This window comes from Anguilla rostrata, chromosome 15 (genome assembly GCF_018555375.3).
Source record: "Anguilla rostrata isolate EN2019 chromosome 15, ASM1855537v3, whole genome shotgun sequence".
Taxonomy (NCBI): Eukaryota; Metazoa; Chordata; class Actinopteri; order Anguilliformes; family Anguillidae; genus Anguilla; species Anguilla rostrata.
This window is the reverse complement of record NC_057947.1, coordinates 17,496,965-17,514,203: the sequence shown is the minus strand read 5'-3', so window position 1 is coordinate 17,514,203 and position 17,239 is coordinate 17,496,965. Positions and strand designations below refer to the sequence as shown.

The 17,239-nt window shown below is 41.0% G+C and overlaps 1 protein-coding gene and 1 long non-coding RNA gene across 9 annotated transcripts in view; both read left to right on the top strand.

The window, feature by feature from the left end:
• Positions 1 to 57: 57 nt before the first annotated feature.
• LOC135241419 (uncharacterized) lies at positions 58 to 1,508 on the top strand. The gene is made up of 3 exons (XR_010325993.1): positions 58 to 325; positions 508 to 646; positions 1,322 to 1,508. It is a non-coding gene; the product is annotated as an uncharacterized LOC135241419 (long non-coding RNA).
• A 12,159-nt stretch (positions 1,509 to 13,667) lies between these two features.
• Positions 13,668 to 17,239, top strand: part of LOC135241025 (muscleblind-like protein 2a) — a 54,168-nt gene continuing 50,596 nt past the window's right edge. For 5 of the 8 annotated variants that reach the window (XM_064311127.1, XM_064311129.1, XM_064311126.1 and 2 more), the window contains exon 1: positions 13,669 to 14,104. The gene's annotated coding sequence lies outside the window, so the exon portion shown is untranslated. Of the gene's footprint in view, positions 14,105 to 17,239 lie in introns of all 8 variants that reach the window. The other 3 variants (XM_064311130.1, XM_064311131.1, XM_064311124.1) reach the window with 2 other exon arrangements.

Below are 17,239 nucleotides of genomic sequence, written 5' to 3'. Positions count from 1 at the left end.
CACAGAAGAGTGAGAACTGTGGTATTTACCAGTCTTGGAGATGTCTTCATTAAAGTGACTGTCTCATAATAATCAGCTATAACAGCAATTAGCGTAATAAGTTTACACTCGTTATCCATCAGCAGTATTGCATAGCACATGGTGGCATGTAGTATAATGGTTAGAGAGAGAACTGCGCTTAAAACTGAGGTTTTAAATTAGATTCCCAGCTGGGTCCCTGCCGTTGTACCCTTGAGCAAGGTACTTAACCTGCATTGCTTCAATAAACATTCAGCTGTATAAACGGCTTGTATGTAAAGAATGCAAGCTGTGTAAGGAACTCTGGGTAAGTGCATCTGCCAAATGCTTCAATTAAATGAGCCCCAGGGGGTACTGGGAAAAATAGATATTTTCCCTTATAAGATAAACTTGTTTATATTGGGATATGTGATATTTAAAAATGTTAAACAAACATCATATCAGTAAGCAGTAAGCAGACTCATGACTCTATTAATTTCCTAATGGCAGAATCAAATTGGCCCTTTGTCAAATAGCAGCAGTGGCACTCTGCAATTGCCCAGCAGTCATGTTGGGTACCATAATATTGCCCCAACTGTCTACTGGCCAATTTGTCAGCCATCATCAAGACTATGGTGAGACCCCAAAGGTAAACATATTTAAATTCTTTGAGAATATCTCAAACATCATAATGAATAACAGAATATTGTATATAATTCTTGTGTAACTCACTGACATTCAAACTCAGTTCTATTTGATCTTTTTACAACTTTGAATCTATAGTTTTATTACAATTTTCTATTTTTAGAATTGTTTTGTATTTTATGTTTTTCCCCCCAAATTTTGATTGTCCAATCATAAATCCTGAAGCATGCAATGTCATTCAGTACACACTGAAGTTTGTAAGTCAGGCTTGCAGACATGAGTCAGAGGAAAATACTTAGGGCCTGATTTACTAAGACCTTTCGCATGTGCAAAACCTTTTAGCACTCACAAAAATAATAACACAACCAGTGATTGGTGCAAAACAAATACCATGACCAGTCATTGGCCATGTCATTGGTTTTGCATGTGTTAAAAAGCTTTGCACATGTGCAAGGTCTTAGTAAATCAGGCCCAAAATGTGCAACTTAACAGGCAGATGTGCATACACCAATTGACCAGCAGGGGGCAGTGGTGCACAGCAAAATGCTATATTCTATTTATGATGAATCTATTTTGATCTCTGGGCGACACACAAGCTTTTATGTCAGAAAAGTGGGGCTCGTCACTGCCTAGCCTAGCAGTACCTTACCAGGATCAGCCCAAGCTGCTTTTCATTCAGGAAGAGAAGGGCCAGGTGAAGTGGACCGGCAGAGATGACCTTGAGTGTGAGGTCGTATGTTGGTTTCCAGCTGGAGCAATTGCAGTTCTTTAAGTGTAATGGGATGTTAATTGCTCTTAATTAGACTCACTGATGACTGAGCGATGTTGTTCTAAAATCAGATTAGGGCAGAAATAAATGAGTGTGCTCACCCCTAATTTATTTTACAATATTCTTTCGTGGGCGGACATGGTGGCACAGTGGTTAGCACTGTCTCCTCACAGCAAGAAGGTTGTGGGTTCGAATCTCGGCTTGGGGCCTTTCTGTGCGGAGTTTGCATGTTCTCCCCGTGTTCGCGTGGGTTTATTCCATGTACTCCAATTTCATCCCACACTCAAAGACATTTATGTTAGGTGCACTCCTGCAGTTGCCCTTGACCAAGGCACTGGCCTCAGAACTGGAGTTGGTCCCCGGGCGCTGCACTGTGGCTGCCCACTGCTCGTAAGTAACTAGGATGGGTCAAATGCAGAGGACAAATTACCCCACGGGGTTCAATAAAGTATATCTTATCTTAAATCGAAATGAAATCAGATCTGTTCTGAAAAAGGACTTAAAAATGAAGTGGTGGAAACTACCACAAGATGGCAGGAAAGAGACATGAATGTATCAAGAATATACAGTATCAAAGGGTTATCCCATTGGTCCATCCATTAGGAATGCAGTTGAGAAAGCAATCACAAAAATGTAATCTTCAGCAACATAATGTTAAGCTGATATTACATATACACCATGTTAAATGGGCAATTTTTCATTTAATTTTTCACTCTTGCTGAATACTACATCATGACTAACAATGTACAGCAGCATCTGCTTTCAATTCAGGCAGGGTGGTACTATAGCATGTGCATAGTCTGAAATGTATGCAGTCAGCTAATTAAATTTGCCAGTTGAGCTTCCACTGCTACTGCACCAGAGCAATGCAGCTGACACGGGCAGAGGAGATTCTGGTGAGAGATGGGGGTGGGGGGGGGTTATCCTGCCAAATGACACCCTCCCTCCCTGGTGTCGCTACAGCAAGAGTGAGAGAGGGAGAGAGAGAGTGAGAGAGAGACTGAGCAAGAGAGAGAGAGTGAGAGAGAGAGAGACCGAGCGAGAGAGAGAGAGTGAGAGAAAGACCGAGCAAGAGAGAGAGACCGAGCAAGAGAGAGAGAGAGAGATACTCACTCACTTCTCTGGTGCCAGTGTGACTCATCGAAATCTATTCTATTCTATTATTGTTGGAAGAGAAAAGTGCTCGGTGGTCCCTGTTGGATTTCAGTAGAATCACTCTAATCCATGCCAATCTGTGACAAGAAACAATAAAGAGGTAGAGGGTGTTCAAATGTATGGCTTGAGACAACTAGAAAAACAGAGCTGACTCTAGGAGGGAAAGGAGTCAGTACAATGCCCTTGAGACATCTATTAAAGGTTTAGACTAATTATAATAATTGCTCTGGTAATGAAGCAGGAATTCTAACTGCTGTAATCACTTGCAAGATGATTATTGCAGCTTCATTGTGAATATATCAAAGGCTTATTATAATATACAACCACAAATGAAAAAGGTCTGTTTGGCATTACAAGTTTTAAATTATGCATTTCAGCATAGAAAAACCTCTTTTAACTCAAGAAATGTCAAAGCTTGAATGGGTTTTGGAAGGCATACCGTGTAGCACTTCAGTGGAATGCATACTGTATCACCAGAAAGTAACCAGTTACAGATTTTTTACAAAAATAAATACATGAAATCACAATCTACTGTAGTGTTTATTTGAGCATGTTATGATACATAACACACATATTCGTATGAATAGTAGTGGTTGAGCACAGGCACAGTAATAAGTTATATGTTACCATGGTAACAGTGCTTCTGGCCCAAAAGACAAGAAGTAAAGCAAAAACTTCTCTGGTTAATGATATTAATAATTGATGATAATCAAGATTACAAATTACAAAAAACAGTATTTTTTAAACTAGTAATTGCTCATAAAACAGTAGGAAGTCTGGAGTGTCAGGGAGGATATGTAGGCTTTTGTGGGTAACTTCACTGGGATGCAGCTGCCACCTGCTATAGGTCACAGACGTCAACTGGAATCAAGTTTTGCTCTCAAGAAAGAATTTCTTTGGGGCTAAGGAATGAAAAATATGCTAGTTAAACTGGATGGATGGTCTCTTAGAAGCGGAGGGATGATCGCATCATCAACCGCATTGGCTTTCCCATGATGCACTGCAGGAGGGCCAGGAGTCCCCATCTCTCAAAGAGAGGAGGGTAGCTGTGTGATGAGGTGACTGCTCCTTCACACACACTCACAAACATTCTCTCTCTCTCTCTCTCTCTCTCTCTCTCTCTCTCTCTCACACACACACACACACACATAATTATTATTTTTTGCTTCAGAACACCTTATACAGAAAATGCTATTAATATGCAAAAAAAAACAACTAAACAGAATTTAGAATTAAAAACAGGCCCCTCCATAAAACAGATCTGAAAAAATCAGGTAGAGAGATACAAGAGAGGTGAAAAGTCAGAGGTTCCAGTTCATGTTTTCATTCTCCTCTCGAATCTGTGAGTCTGTTTGAGGCTGACATTTCCTTCAGAGCAGAAGACGGTGGTGTGCTGACCTTTCTGCTGCTGCGTTTGACGTACGCGATCGGTCCCTTTGAAGCTACTGGACAGCCCATACGGTGAGATCAAACATCCGTCCTATTTAGTGAAAAGACCGGATTCACGGTCGGTGTTCCTGTGAAGGCACCTCAAGGCCAGACGGGGAGCGCTATTTTGATTCACTCTAGTGCGATGGAGGAAAGAACCAATCGCCAGTGAAGGGGTCTGTCCATCGGTTAGTGTACTGATGGAGTCTGCCGACAAGAATTCATATAATAATGGTAATAATGGAATTGCAATGATAATGTCCAAAATTGCTTCCCCGTCTCTTTGTCAATCTTTACAAAGTGCTGGCTGCAAAACGGAGGTAAGAGATGCTAGGCCTCCTCTGCCCCCCCAAACCAAATTTCAATTCTTTTTTTTTGTTTGTTATATGAGTATTTAAAATAAAATTTCACATGTGAACTGGACATTTTCAAATGTCATTGGTTCTTTTCACATGTGAATAGTTCACATGAAGCCATGTTAAACTTGTATCATCACTTTTTCAAATGTGAACTACAGGGATTATATTCACATGTGTACTCCTCACAAGTTAGGTCTTCACATGTGGTTTGTGGACGTTTTTTTCGTAAGGCTTTTTATGACTGTATGTAGCCCATTCTGGCATGTGGCCTTACTAGTATAGGCTGGTCTAGTAGCCATCTCAGGATTGGATAGTTGGTTACCAGCGGACTAAAGTTGAATTCATGATAGGCTAGAATATGCTGCTAGGAATGGAGGTAATGTTTGCTAGCCAGCTACTAGTAATGATTTCAGATGGATGCATGGGTAGTTTGGTCGATTTTATGCCTTTTGGATCGGGTGGGTCTGGGAAATGTGCAGTGATACTGGCAGTTCACATACATGCCTTGTACTTTTGCCACATTGCCAGAAAACATTGTTATATTGTTGTAAGGACTTTAATTTATGCAGTGAGACTGAATGTCTTGTCATCGGGAAATTGTGAACCTTGCTGAGTTTTGTGTGTGTGTGTGTGTGTGTGTGTGTGTGTGTTTTCGAAGAAAAAAAAACACTTGCTTTTAACTGGCAGTCAAGGTCAAGGACAAATTTTGATCTAAATCCCAGTCACAGTCTCTCGCTCTGCCTTTGTGTACTCAGTCACTGTCTCTCAGCTGTGTAGGTAGACACAGGTCCTCTTTCAGCCATAAACCGTTGGCAGGCCGGTAATCCGTTCATGCATCGGTGTGCGGGTGGGAGAGAGATTATGAGAATCTCAGTATCATTAATGCGAGGGAGCTAAAGCACTACTGACAATGACTTTTAATTAATCAAATCAATTTGACCAAGTTAAAGGTGGGTAGACACTCAAAGAAAACAAGCAAACAAATCCAAAGAAAAAAATTTAAATCCCTTCACGTTTCCACTTCTTCACTTGAAGGCAGCCTTGTGGTCCATTTCCAGTCCCCTGTCTGATAGTATAACATAGTGGGAGGGAGAGAGAGTGGAACATGGCAGTTGAAAGCTTTGTCAGTTATGTTCATTATCCTTAGTGCCCACACACTCACGGGGTGGCCTCTGTCCTTGACACACGTGTGTGTAGTGCTCCACTCATGACATGCCAGTCAGCATTAGAGTACAGAGGCTTTGGATTTAATTGTCGGATTGAACTGAAGTAAGGCTGATGTACACACACACACACACACACACATACACACACACGTGCTCGTGCACACACTCATTCAAGGACAAAGTCAGTGTTGACTTTGCATTGCTGCCTTGCCCACAGACACTCAGCAGTACAACTGTTCAAAAGAATACCATGTTCATTTGCCCAGATCCTTCAGCTATTGACTAAGCTGAAAGCTGCCTTTAAAAATCACAAATGAATTGAACAATGATCCTGGGGTGAAAAGAAAAAGATTTTGTGGTAATGGGGGAAAAACAGAGAACATTTTTCATGCAAAACAGTATGTTAGCATGTTTTCACTGCTATGGGACTTGCATATCTTTTCACAGTTATTTGTGCATGGAGTCCTCAGGACTCTACAGAGTGCAGACCTCTGCCTGGACTGATCAGAGGCCAAGATTAGAGTAGCGCCGGCTGAACAGACTGCAGGCCTCGGGTAATGGTAAACTGCATAGGCCTGATTGATATGCCCATTCTGTCACAGCCATTCCCAATCAGGGGTTCTGAGCAGTGCTGGTGACCTGCAGTTAGTACTGCGGATCGTGATCACACACGTGCAGACCGTCACTGTGCTGAGACAGCATTGGTTACCTCTCCACGTCTCTGTCACATTGGGCTCAGCTTCCAGCTGCCAATCATCAGTCTCAGCTGCTTTTATCTGCTGCTCACTGAATCACTGGTGTGATTGAAGTGACCCGCCCACAGTGAAAATCAGACCAATTACTGCCAGCAGCAGCGTTACCAAACTGCATAACCACAGGAGAAAAAACATTTTTCAAAAGAGAAGTTTGCTTTTTGGTGCTCAGACATGCAGGGCACACAAACTGCTTTTTTAAGCCTGAGACTTGCACACTTTATAAGTAACCCATCAGTAGTTGGTTTGCTCATTTACAGAAGTTACAAATGGCTTGCATCAGATATTGCACATATTTTTTTAAAGAAGTTGCCATGTTTGTAAGATGAAAAAGCTACTTCTTGTGAGAGTTGTCAAGATGTTTGTGGGGATGAATGGTAATAGTTTCCCCCAAAAGCAAATAAATGCAGTTAGTCAGACATCTGCAATACAGTCAAGCCAGCTTTTAGTTGTTTCAAATTCAACAAAGTGAACCTTAAAGCACTTTAACCCCTAAAGTCCTGGAATCAGGAAGAGTTGTGGCATGGGGAACCGTGGTGCTCGGGCTGGAGGCCGCACCATTTTAAAAAGGGCATGTGAACTGCCGTTTGCAAAGGTTCTGTTTGCCTGTCTGCAACTTCAGAATCCTAATAAATGTAATCAAATAAGTAATTTACGGTAGTGAATAGAGGAATATTATCAGACTTGATTCATGCAATATTTTAGGAATAAGGCTATTAAATAACATAGTTATTTTCCAGTTTTACTTTGAATATTTTTGACATACATGTATAAATTGTTTTTAATGCAATAATGAAGAGGAGAGAGGCAAATATTGGTTAGTTAAAATGGATGTACTATTGCAGTGTGCTTAGCTGGAATTTGAGCCTTAGATTTAAACCCCTGGAGCACAGAACTGCACTACACACTAGCTGGAACAGCTAATCCATGTTTCACAGATTTGGATAGGTGCTCCAGTTGTAATGCCGTTCTGTGGTCTAAGGGCCTAACCCTGAGGTTTAATCTCCAGCTAAGCATGCTCAAATTTTCCCAATAAGTTCATAATAAAAGCAATTTCATCTGCTAGCAATAGAAATATAACCATTCAAATGTTATTGGGTTACATGGTTCCATATAATAAATTAATAACTCAGCAGGTAAGGTATGTAGGGTATTCTGATATGGTAAGCAATAAATAAATTTTTTTAGCATATGTCACACATTCAGGTCATGTACTGTGGCTTGCGCTTGTTTAAAATGGTTTGCCAATACAATATCTCTGCTTTCTGAAGATTGTGTTGGTAAAAATGCATGCTGGACCACACTAGAGTGCATAATAATAAACTTCTTTTTTTTTACTGAACACAAGTAATGTACCTCATTTCTAGTTAGCATTAATGGGATTATTTTTTTAAAAAGTAAGTTTTAGTGTATCCTTCTGAATGGTTTTGATTGTGCGATGAAGGATATTTCAGATAATTACAGGTTATGCCAGCCTGCAGGCTTTATAATGGCTGGTGTAGCTGCATTCGCAGGTTTGTGGTTAAAGGCATGAGAATGCACGTAAAGTACCTCCGAAGCAGCCTGTACACCCGCACTGAAGCTCGGCCGGTGCTGCGTCTCCTCACAGTGAAAGAGCCATTCTTCTGCACTGCAGCTGTGACCTGCAGCGGAGACCCAGAGGGGGGCCTGCATCAGGAACATTACTCACAGCACCAGCCTTTTACAGTCTCAAGGCCTTTATGGAGTCTGTAGGTATTATATTATAGCCTGATCAGCACGTTCCCTCCTATTCTTTACTCACTTCTAAACAGCCCTTTCTGCATATAGGCATTAGGCAATATGTCATATTGTGATAATAACCATAGTTATTTAAAAATAGGTTTTTGGTATAGTTGTTAACCTACATGAAACAAACACCAGGCACTGAGAGGGAACATCATTTCCAGGCACTGTTTGGTAGTGCAGCGGCATTTCATATGTCTACATGTGCGGTCTTGTGGTTATGGGTTCGGGACAAGCAAAGTGCTCAATCAGCCCAACCTTTTCTACATTTCCACCTGTTTAAGTGCAAACAAATCATGAAATACAAAGTCTATCTGCCAAAAGCCTGCAACATAAAAGTTTTAAATGTATATATACATATTTGTGGTTTTACTGTAGATGGCAGCACAAGACAGCTGTTTTTCAAGCAGTCAAAATGAAATTTGAGTGACATCTGTTTACTCTAATAAACTGGGAAAAAATGGCAACCAAAAAGATAGCAAGCTATGCAACAGTTCTTAATATTTTTTTATCATAGCTTTAGGGTTATTATAGGGTTAGCAGCAAACTAAGCTATCACAATCGAGTATTAATACAAGCTGCTGTATATAGCTATATATTAATAGCAGGGACGGAAATTAACCTCTCACTCTTGTCAAATAGACAGTTAAAAAAAGTATTTTAAAAATTGTGATCTGGTCAAGTTTTTTGTCGATATACCAATGACAAGAAGCACTCCGCCTTAAAAAAGCCAACTATGAGGGGTTGATTAATGTGTCTGGTGCTCCACTTACACCAGTACACCAGTCTCTAGCCAGGGTGCAGGCAACAGCTGGTGATCATTTCAGAGACAAAACCCTATCAGAGAGAAGTATGGCTGTCTGCCCTCCTTTTTAACATTTTTAAGGTCAGCTACAACACTATGAACTGCAGAAAATAGTCCTGAGATCAACAATCTCTTCAACACTTCAAAGATTTGGCTTGTTTGAGAGAGTTGTTGGATGGAAGCCACTTCTGAAGATCGGTGTTAAATCACCCCTGCAGTTTGCCAGTAGCCATGCCATCTGGAAGAAAATTTTGTGGTCTGAAGAGACTGAAGTTGAGCTCTTTAGCCTGAAATCAAAGCGCTATGTTTGCTTTGCACAAACCAAACAAAGCCCATCGCCATCCCTACCATGAAGCATGATGGAGGCTGCGTCATCTGTGGGGCTGCTTTTCAGCAGGAGAGGTGAAAAGGCTTGTTGTCATCAATGGCATGGTGGATTGTCAAAAACAGGCAAATCCTTGAGGAGAACCTGTTTCAGTCCACAAGAGATCTGCATTTAGGGCGAAGATTTGTGTTCTTACAGGACCATGACCCAACCCAACACACACAGCAAAGATGTCAAAGAAAAGGCTTAAAAACGAGAAAGTAAGGATTCTGGAATGGCTGTCCACTGGCAATCTCCACTCCCCATCATAGCTTATTATAGCAGCGATAGCCACGTGTTTGTAATTATTCATTCCACTCTCAAACAGTTAATCAATTCTCCAATCAAATGTCTTCTTAAGGAAAAAAATCTATCACACTGGACAACCAGAGTACTGTCACGCATACTTTCCCAATGGATGGAGATTCCCATTAAATTCACAGTATTAGAATGTGAAACACCCACCAAATGGCTTTGTGCCAAAGCCAAACCCCCAAGGCAGTTTTATATATTTGCTTGTCCAACGCCTTTATCCTGGGTGACTAAGTGTTGTGCATTTTAAACAGCTGGATATTTACTGAAGCAGTTAAGCATCTCGCTCAAGGGTAAAACAGTAGTGCTCAACCTAGGATAACAACCTGGAGCCATACATAATGCAATACTGGATCCAAGCCTAGATCCTGAACTGCTGCTTTGTATTATACCACATTATCTTCTAATTTGCTTCATTACCATACATTATACAGGCCAGACAGTTGCTGTACATTCACAGTACAATTGTATCAAATAGTGCAGAAAAGCAATGACCAGTCAAGTCCTATGCCATTCCCATATTTCTTTTGACACTTATTCCTTATGTGATGCTGCACTGCCAGAGCTGGGTATGTGCATTTTGAAGAGCAGAATCCACATAATTATGTTAGTACAGATGCACAGACAAGGCCTTGCCTACATTCAACCCCACTCCACCTCTGTGGCATGGCCAGGTGTTGAGTGATGCCTGCTGCAGTCTACCGTTTCTCACACTCAGAACAACTGGCATCACACAAAGACAGTAACCTCTGGAGATATGAGCCCTAGATGCACAGGGCCTGGGCTGATCACAGGGCTGTCTTTTCTGTAAATACAGTAAAACCGTTTCACTCATTCCTTGAATGGTGAGCACACATTCCACTCAGGACCCAAGGGGCAACCATTGCTTTTAAATGGGCTCACTTATTCCGAGGACTTTTGCATTAATGTGCTGGCACTTTGTGCTCATTTATTTTAGTTGTGTGGTCCTTTGAATGCTAAGTCCTTTGGATGATAGAGCAGAAGAAAAGTTTCCCCATAGCTCCAGTGGGAGTGAAGGCCCGGGTGTGGCATCAGTGCTTCATTTAGCATTGAAAATGTTCATAAATGTTGTGACTTGGCCTGGCATTCTCTACAGAATCAGTTGTTCCCAACTGGAAGCAAAAGACAAATGAGTCCTTTTACACATGGAGAAGGGAAACATCATGGCAGAGATGAACATCTCTCTCTATTTTTCTTTTTCTCTTTCTCTCTCTCTCTCATGCCAACAATTTCTGAATGTCCCTCATTTTAATCCCACCCTCAATTCCAACACCAACATGTGACAGATTACTTTAGGCCTTCGAAGAGACAGCCTCTTCAGGTCAATCTCTTGAAATTCGCCCTGGACAATGAAACCCTGGACTGATGAGAAATAGTGACAAGCCATTGCAGTGGCTTTCCTCAGGTTTCCATCATAAAGTTCGGCATTACCCCATTTTGTTGAACACCTCCACATTTAATTCAATATGTGCTGGTGGCTGGAGACAGAAAATCACAGAAAATTATAGCTCTTGCAGTTATCAGATTATTATTGATCCAAACAGCATTACTACCAGCTGGCAAGCCAGAAGCTGGGAAGTGCTGGTCCCGATAGTCCATGAGAGGAAAATGCACCGCTGTATAGCCGAGTTTATTGTGATACAGGATTTCAGTTTTGGAGTGGGTCTACACACTCAGGGGATTGCCCTAGGTCCTCACAGTCAAGTTATCTTTGTTGATTTCCAGAAATTCTAATAGTTATAAATACTTTAGAAAGTTACTTGAGGAAAAGTAAAAGTTATTCTTGGTAGGACATTTAATACAGGTCATTTCAGCACCAATTTAGTGTCCATGGCTTGCCTTTGAAAGTCCCAAACACAACGAGTGGCAGAGACAATGAATACAACAACTACTACTACTACTACCACTAATAATAATAATAATGATAACAGTTGTTGTTGTTGTTATTATCATTAATAATGTTGTTGTGCATGGAAGTGAAATAGGAACTCAAGAAAAAACTGCAGTGTACCTGTAAAAAATCAATGCCATGCAATGGTACGCTAACAAGCAGGAGTTTGCACCGGGTGCCCATCTTCACAAACACCACCTGCAGGCGGCTGCTGGTGACCTCACTCTGCCCAGTAGGAAACATATTGAACATAATAATACGGAGGGGTGGGGGTGCAATTTAAACAGGGCTGTGGTGCTCCACAGGTGCACATTCTACATCAGCGATCAAAATCTCATGACACTGCAGCAGCTTCCCGCTGAGATCGAGCACAGCAAGCCGAGGGCCTATGACTCATGCAAGTACGCCGCAAACATCAATTTCTCCCACACATCACCTGTGCTAAAATGCATCCTTGTTCCACCTGAATGCTACAGGGGTGCAAAGACTCCCCGAAGGGGAGCCTTATCTGAGAGGGTGCTGATAAGAATTCAGAAAATGGCTCAGTCACCACAGAGAGGGCGATGTTGACACTGGCAGGTAATTCTATAGCCTTTTCCTTGCCAGCCTAGTAGAGTATAACACAGGGCAGTAGAAAACAGCATGTAATATAACAGCGTTTTTGTGTCATTCTTCACAGTGTAGAGTTTAGATATGGGAGTTAGCAGGTGAACAGCCATTATAGAAGGTGAATAGAATAGCTTCCTTGGCTGAAGACCCTGGTCTTTAGTTTAGCAGGCTAATTGTTCTTGTTTAATTTACTTTTACATTTAGGCTTTAAGCAGACATTCTCATCCAGAGCAACCTACAGAAAGTGCATAGCGGCTGATCAACTGGGGTCTTGGTTCAAAAGCCGCAGCAGACCCTTACAACAACAGCAAAGGCTTCAAGGTTAACAATTAGTATACCAAGAATTTTGACGTAAGCTTGAAACTCACTAGCTTGCTACCAAAGTAATATCTTTCCATGTTCACTGTGCTGACAACAAACTACATTTGTGAGTGAACAGGTGAGGAAATGGAGTGTTGCTCTGTCTGACTTTCTTTTTTTCCCGTTCCTGCAATCTCTACTGTTATAATTTGTGGATGTAAGTACAGTACTAACTTATCTGCTACAAGCTCCCACTTAATTAGCTAGTGCATTTAACTCCTAGCTACAGCTATAATAGATTGCCTACTAGCTATCTAGCTAGTAGCAACCAGATAATGTTGTAAACCAGACTAAACTTTTCCAAGTCCTAAACAGCTATGGCTAGGTAGAAAGCAGCTTGTTATTGCTGGAGTACTGTATTTACAAAAACATGACACGGTCACAGGAGAAGACACTTGTCAAGTTAATAGACAGTAGTACCATTTATATACAACAAAATATTAAAAGTAACTTGCTTCAGGGAATGATTTTTTTAAAATCCAGAGAGAATGAGTTGGGGGCAGCACGGTGGTGCAGTGGGTAGCACTGCCGCCTCACAGCAAGAAGGTCATGGGTTAGAATCTTGACTTGGGCCTTTCTGTGTGGTGTTTGCATATTCTCCCTAAATCTGTGTGGGTTTCCTCCCACAGTGTAAAGACATGCAGGTAGGTTAATTGGAGACTCTAAATTGCCCATAGATATGAGTGTATGAGTGAATGATGTGTGTGCCCTGCGATGGATTGGTGGCCTATCCAGGGTGTAAGCCGAATGCACGCTGTGATAGGCTCAGCACCCCCAGTGACCCTGACCAGGAATTCAGATAGCTTGTTATAGCAAGCTAAGTCGTGGCTAGCTATTTATAGAATTTCACAAATTGGCCGTTTAGAATTTCATATAAACTTCTAACTTTTCTTTCAGGTTGACAACATTGTTTGTTTTTTCCCCTTACAATGTTATGCTTTCAAAAGTAGCCCCAGGCAAGCCAACTAAATTTTGTCCTTCAATTATTTTTTTCCTAGTTGAAACTGAAATCAGTGAATACGTGTAAGTGTATTATTAATTGTGAGCACAATTGATGACATCACACTTTTGTAATACGTGAGTAAATCCCCTGAATCTAAACCCAGGCAAGCTAAATTTCGTCAATCTGATTATTAAAACTGTCTTTTGATTAAAAACGCACCAGTGAATCCTGTGAGTTTTACCACTGTTTCCTAGGTAACAAGCAGACCCCTTGCCCTTACCGAAGCTCCTGGTATTCGTTTGGAACATACCAATATGTAATTGTTAGCGGGGTGGTATGAATCGATGTAAAATTTGCCTGAGCTAGACTAAAAAGTTAATATATTCAAGCATTTGTGTGGGAAATATTGTATTTGCTAAGAATGAATTGCAGAATAACAAATACAACGAAAACGCCATGACACAAACGCTGACATTGGTAATCTCTTTTCACCCGGACTACCTTTCTCCAAGAGCTGTCAGAGGCTTGTTGCACGTCAAGCCGTAGCGTTAGTGTAAAGTAACAGCAGGGGAAATTAAAGTCGCATTTGATTTAGTTAATTAATTTTATTTTACGCTACGGGAATTGTCGATTTTAGCCAGCCTTAATGCAATACGAACGAATACGGTTTGCCATGTTCACTTAGTTTAAGTATTGTTTTTAGTGCCGCGGGCCCGATTTGGCATCTTGGTAGTGTGAAACTAGGAACAGATCGTCGTGATGAGGTAAGTAGTACCTAATGTTACCCAGCTAACTTAATGTTATCTGCCTAGCGAGTTGTTAAGTAACCGAAAACATTTAGCGGCAGCTAAGGTTATTGGAAAAGCAGCTAATTTCCATAGATATACTAATTAGCTTTCAAGTTAATGCCAGCAACTTGCCAGCAACAGCCGTGAATATGTCAACGGCAACGCATGCGCCCGTGTCGTGACTACGGTTTTTAAGCGAGCTAACGTTAGCTAGAAAGCTGTCGGTCTAGCTTTCTAGGCTCTCAGATGCAAATAAGCAAGCGGAATATGTTTATGGCAAGCCAGTTTATCAAAATAGATAACTTGCTAACGTTGACGAGCAGTTTTGCATGACGTGTGGTTAGTTAACTGTTTAAACTGAAGGCTGTGGACTATGGCTCGCCTGAGCTGTCTGTATCAACGAGAAATCTACGTTAACGTTCAGGAAGCTATAGCTAGCTAGCTATCGTTAACTCGAGCCATGTCTCGAATGCTGCAGGCGATGCACGCGATTATGCCAAATATTAGCTATATTCCGCCCTAGGCAAATTAGCTACTGATGTTAGCGTTGCTACATTTACATACTTGTGAGCGGAAACTAGTTTGCTAACGTTACCGAACCAGTTAACGTTAGCTAACATTTCTTAAACTCGCCACAGGTCCGCAACTTTCTGCTTGGCACCACGTTTAGCTAACGCATCCACCCGGTCAGCTATTTCTATTACTTAGGCACTGATTTCACGAGGTCATGGTTGTCTACTAGTTAACAACTAGCCTATTTGTTAAATTTTCCTTTTTTTCCACCTTGACTTCTTTAGCTTAATCTGTCGGTTAAAATGCAAGTCTGTTTACTGTCTTGCAATTTAGTGATACTACTGCACGATTGACCATAGCTAGCTATGTAATTTGGGCCAAAACTAGTGGACCTTTCAGTTTCTTTGCTTGTTCGTTAACGAACACATTACACCAGTCCCTTCTTGTTCATGTCAGCAGGGAGTAAATAATGCCAGGAGTCGTGAACAGTGTCGTAGTTTTTGATTACGCTTCTGGTTTATTTTCGGTTCGAATAGCTTTTCACATTTGGGAAAAATTGAAACCAAGTGGATGCGAATCCATTTTTTCAAACAGTCTTACGGATTAGCTGTTGACTCCAGATGTACTGTAACAAAACCATTGTACTGCAGAGCAATCCAGCAGGTTATTCTAGCTAGTTTCCTATGTCACTTATTTGCAAACACTCTTGGGAATATGACAATGTCTTACTTCAAGGAAGTTGGACAATAACATAAACAAATCTCCCTGCTGCTAAATCTATCCAACAGTGTTATGCACGATTGGGAATTGAGTTGTGAATGCATTTTTATTTATTAGTTTCTTGAATTTAAATCGAGGCATCAGAGAGGATGCATAATTCAATTTCGAATTCGGAAAATAGAATTATCATTCAATGATGCATTTACGTACTTTAGGTGTAGTGTACTCTGGCAGCTAGCTACTGATACCTTCGACGCACTAACTAGCAGTAAATCCTATGTGTACAGACGGAACTTATCCAAGTTGGTTTGGTTGCATTGTTCTGCAGTGTGAAGGTCGCCAAAAGGCTTTAGGATATAAACCCAAAGGAGAACTGTCAGCATGGACAGTAGGGAATTCACTGACCGTGCTGTAATGTCATTATTATATTCCCACTTGCTCTTTTATGTATGGATGCCAATTAATTATATTGCCTTTGAACATGATTACAGTAGATGTGTTGATATTAATAAGTAATAAAATATCATCGTGTTATGGGCTCTGATTGTCCTTCACTGTGCCTGTTTTATCAGTATGGCAGCCTTTGCTTTCCTATGAAGTAATTTCAAAATGTATGCACAATTGATCGCAAGCGTTTTATTTTGCTTGTTACAAATTGTGGCAAACGTTAGATGTTGGTCAAATCTGTGTTTATTTTGGCATATTACTGACATCTTGTGCTCTGCAGAGGCCTGTTCTTGTCCACACCTGCAAGCATGCCATTTCTGAGTACTTACAGTATAGCTATTTATTTTCTTCTCCTGGTGTCACCTGCAGTATTTTCACTAAAATCACGTTTCTCAAGCTCCCTGGGGGGACAAGTAGCTCTGCAGCACATCCTGTCTATTGGATTCTGCAAGTGTCTGGATACCTTACCCACAAACGCTAATTTACTGGGCTGCCCAATGTACATCTAATATATACACTGAAGTGTATTTAATGAAGCTTTAATTTCTGGGTGGCCTTGACAATTTTCTTGGTTGTGTTCTTTATAAATGGCATCAGTGAACATTTGCTATTGTCTTTAAACAAGCCAAGTTTAAATGTTCTTGAAGTTGTATACAGTTGTGGCCCATGTTTTGATGGAAGGATTTGAGGAATTTTACATCAGTTAATGTAGAGAAAGATCCCTTAAGCCTTTGGGAAATGTAGTCTGTCAGTGTAACACACTGCCCTGGAGGGAGAATCTCAGCTATCATAAATTCTCCCAATGTAGCTGTAATGTAATGGCAGTGTTATACCATTGGCAAAACATTCCAGCAACATTATGAGGACATTTTTTGTTAGCTAGAATAGCTTCATCTCTGGTGTAGTGGTAGTTTTTGCTGTGGCATAGGGAGTGAATGGCTAGACACGTGTTTGTGAGTGAGCATCATTGTGGGGAAGAGTGTTGCTCTGGCTGACTTCAGTGGATTTTTTTTTTTTTTGTGTTTTCACAAAAAATTAAAGGGAGTATGTTCCACCTGGCTGGCTGTGTGACGTCTTTATTTACAGCCTCCTGGGCTGTAAAGTGTGTTGATTACTGTGTTTGTGGCTAAGCGCATTTGTCCACTGATGAGTGTTGTGCAGCGCTCAGTGTAGATTCTGTGGAGATTGTGACTGATGGATTCCAGGCTGGATATTGAAACGGGCCAGATCCCTGTCCCTTTCCAGCATGAAGCTTTGGAACTGATTACAGCAGACTGTCATTTCCCAGTTCTCATGTGTGCACACTCAAAATAAAATATATTTTTTTGACATATTCAGATATCTAATTCGCCAAAATATCCCTCAGCATCTTCTGCTTGCTGCTTTAGGCGAGCCACCAAACTAAAACTTTACTAAATTGAGTGGTGTGGG